This window comes from Pundamilia nyererei, unplaced genomic scaffold (genome assembly GCF_000239375.1).
Source record: "Pundamilia nyererei isolate P.nyererei 1_Seehausen unplaced genomic scaffold, PunNye1.0 scaffold00035, whole genome shotgun sequence".
Taxonomy (NCBI): domain Eukaryota; kingdom Metazoa; phylum Chordata; class Actinopteri; order Cichliformes; family Cichlidae; genus Pundamilia; species Pundamilia nyererei.
Genome location: NW_005187436.1, coordinates 3,594,218 through 3,597,869, shown reverse-complemented (window position 1 = coordinate 3,597,869; position 3,652 = coordinate 3,594,218). Strand labels below are relative to the sequence as shown.

The 3,652-nt window shown below is 39.2% G+C and overlaps 1 protein-coding gene across 3 annotated transcripts in view; it reads left to right on the top strand.

Moving 5' to 3' along the window:
• The first annotated feature begins 1,424 nt into the window (after positions 1-1,424).
• megf11 (multiple EGF-like-domains 11) overlaps positions 1,425-3,652 on the top strand; it is an 80,012-nt gene continuing 77,784 nt past the window's right edge. For all 3 annotated transcript variants that reach the window (XM_013910033.1, XM_005730049.1, XM_005730048.1), the window contains exon 1: positions 1,425-1,639. The gene's annotated coding sequence lies outside the window, so the exon portion shown is untranslated. The remainder of the gene's footprint in view (positions 1,640-3,652) is intronic.

The following is a 3,652-nucleotide window of genomic DNA, read 5'->3' as shown; positions in this document are numbered from 1 at the left end:
GTAGGGCTCTGATGGACAGACAAAGCCAAGGCAAAAAACGCCTCCAACGTTCTATCTTACAATCCAGAGTGTACTCTTACTGGCTGGTTGGCATGCAGGCAAACACACGTGTGCTAGGCAATGGAAACAAAACAAGAATCGGCAACAAAAGTGAGTGACAGGACATGTCATGTTTTGCTTTTCAGTCTTGTCACATTTCTTCAACACATTCTGCATTGACTTTCACCTGAAGGATAAAGCTGTTGCTCCACAATATGTCTGTCATACATTTTTCATCAATAAGTCCCAGGAAAAGACCAAAACTGACAAAATGTTTCTTCATCTATCAATTCTTTCCCACATCCTCACAATGTAATGTCTCTGCCAACCCACTTGTTCCTGCTGAAAAAATATATTTGAGCATTTTTCTTTAAGAAAACCAACAAAAACAACACAATGATTGCACTGTGACTAATGTACATTTGTTCATCTCATGAGTATTCATGTCAGGCATGTGAGTGTTTAAGTTAGATGGACTCAATAAAGTGCTATAAGTCACATTATGACAAACTTTGGCACATTTATGTGTTTTTAGAAGTCTTTTTTAAACTTTGTTGCTAATAAAAGTATCAAGAGACTCATATTTAAAATGACAGCCATTATTTTTCAGTTTAAAAAAAATGCACAGCTTCTTTAAACAGTCTCCCTCCTCTTAACACCTTCTAATTTCCCACTAAGCGGCACATCTCTTTAAACGTCAAACTAAGAACCAGATCCAGGGTTTGGTTTGCAAATCTTCCATGTGAAAAAAATCCTTGGAAACATCAGGACTGCAAAGCGAGAAGTCGCTGTAAAAACTTAGCAATATTCCTTAAATCTGTCACACGCAAATGAGGATTTGTTAGTAAAGGTGGATTATGAACAATCATTTGAATGTTTAAAGAGAAGGGAGAAAAAAATTCAGTCATAAGTAACTTGTTTTTTTTCCCTCTTTTTCCCCTCTCTGGTTCACAGGAGAACTAAAGTGTGCATCCTTTCAGAAATAGGATCTAATTATAATAATTATGCTGTTCCAGGCAATTTGCTTCTTTCACCACATACAATTTTAAATGTTGCATCCATGTATAGAAGTAGCTTAGATGAAAGATGCTTTGCAGAATGAGAAAAAAAGACTTTTAAGAAATCTGAAAGAGATCCTACAGGTTGTAGGCTGTAACTGCTGAGGTTAGAGGGGAGATGTTTCCCAGGTTGCTCTAATAATATTGTGGGATCATCCTCTCTGTAAGAACAAGCAAGTGTGTGTTTATGTGCGGAGAGGTGTACGGCAGGGTGATGGGGACTAGGTGGGTAGGGAGGAGGGCAGCATCAGCATCAGCGCCCATGACGTCACCAGAGTTTAAAGTGGGCCGCGCTTCACCCCGTGGAGGGGAGAGAGGAGAGGGAGGAAGCGGCGGCGGTTCCTTGCACCTGTCTCGTGCGCGTCGCCGAGTGTGAAAAAGCCCTGCGCTGACACAACTCCACAAAGTACCTGCTCTCACCGATCCTGCCCGAATGTTCACTTTCTGCTTTAACTAAATATGGAAGAGCTCGTTGCACGGTGGACCCTGTCAATTCTTTCGCCTTGAGGTCGATAACTTTCCAATTCAGCTTTCCGCGAACGGTGAGTCAAATGCTTCCTCCCCCCGACAAATCGGGCTCGATTTGTAAATGATGCTGCAGCAGCCGTGTCATCGGCACGCGCAGCATGTGTGTAAATATGTAATATATGTAAATATTAATATGTTTCCAGATGTTTGTTAAAGCAGATTTTTTTTTTATTTTAAGAGAGAGAGAGAGAGACAGAGAAAAATACATTATTGTGTATTTTTGTTTTAACTGCTGGAGTGGCTCCGCAGTAACTTGCAGTCTGAGCGCGCTGCTGTTGGTTGCTGTGACAAATTGTGCTTTCCATTTAATTAGGCTATTGGCGAGTATATCCCACGGAAATGTGCGCGCTGTGCCAAAGAAAAGGGCTGTATCATCCCGGAGAGTTTTCTAATCTGCTGCAGTCGCGAAGCCGAGTGTTTTTCTTTTATCCCATATATATTTTTGTATGCCAATGTGCTCTGCCTTTTCAAACTAGTCTATTACTTTTGAAGATTGTCATTTTTAAAAGCTGTAAAGCTTTGAATGCTAATGATTTCGATTTTCTTTCCTTTTATTTGAACTGCTGCAGTTTATGCGTTGTTGTGATGCTTTTTTGCCTTGCCTGGAGTTAGTTTGGTTGGTTGTGTGCTGAATGTGATCGTTCATTCCCTGGTTCCTTTTAAATGTTACACATTTAATATGAACACTAGTGTAAGTGGCCCCTGTGTAACTGCGATGTCACGACGTCGTTTTTTAAGCTTAAGAGACATTCATAGAACCAGGATTTGAGATAATGGTCTGTCCTTCAAACTCAAGGATTAGGACTGATGAACATTTTGGATGCACATAATAGAAATGACATGCGGCATGTTATGTCATTTTTTAACCACTAGATGACAACAAAGTGCAACGTAAAGCATCTGATTAAACTTGCATTAGCCTGTTAGTCAATGAGCAGATCTGCACCATGGTTTAATCATGAAATCATTACTGCTGCTGATTTCCTTTGTGGGAGAATAAACAAAACCAAGAAACCCGTCTCTAAAACATACAGTTTTGATGATATCACTATCAGTTACACAACGCACAGACACACACACAGAGAAATACGCACACTGTAGCTACTGTTGCTTTGCCCTGCTGGCGCTGCATACATTGTTCCACATACTCAGCATGGGTTCTCTGCATTATAGCAATTTGTCATAAAGTCATTTATCAGGGATGCACCGTGACACTACAGCAGTGAAGGTTTAGTTTTTGAGTGAGACTTGGACACTTGGTGTGTGCTGTTGTGTTTCCAGAAACTCTGGCTTGTTCATTGTAACCCCTTTCAAGACTCCACTTGATATTCACAGCTTCATTTCTGAATATTCAAGGGCTACACAATTAGTTAAATCACACCGCAATTTTAATGTTCTGTGTTCATTTAGTTTTTTTGTTCTCCAGTTAACTGGAACACATCAATAATTCACAGTGTCCTAACTCATGTTTAACAAATACTGCCTTTATATTTAGATCATCTGTTCCTTTGTCAAATCAGCTGTTATTCTGGACCACCATGACCTGTCAAAATATTAGAAAGCGTGGGCAAATATTGCTCCCATTTTCCTTTCTTTATGCCCACAGTTCAGCTTTAGGCTGTCAAACAAGTTGACAAAATCACCATATTCCTTTTTCATACCTGCCTATTGTCCCGTGAAAATGGAGTATCTTCAAATGTCAGGCCTTTCACAAATATAAAAAATGACCTTGTGTTCGGCTTTGTGTCAATAAATCATGTAAACACTGAATGGATAATAGCTTTTTAAGTGTTTATTTCGTTAAAGAATCCTTCACTTTGTCTGACAGGTTAGGGAATCATTTCATGTAACAATCACATTTACATTTTTCTTGCTAATATTACTGTGAATAACAATACCTAACTGTAATAATTTTTTTTAGTCTTTTGTAGATAATTAGTAAAAGAAAAACAGTCATTGTCTTTTAGTAGTTCACTCAATCTGTCAGGGCATAGCAAGTGCTTGGAAAATGGGAGAAAAGGGGTATA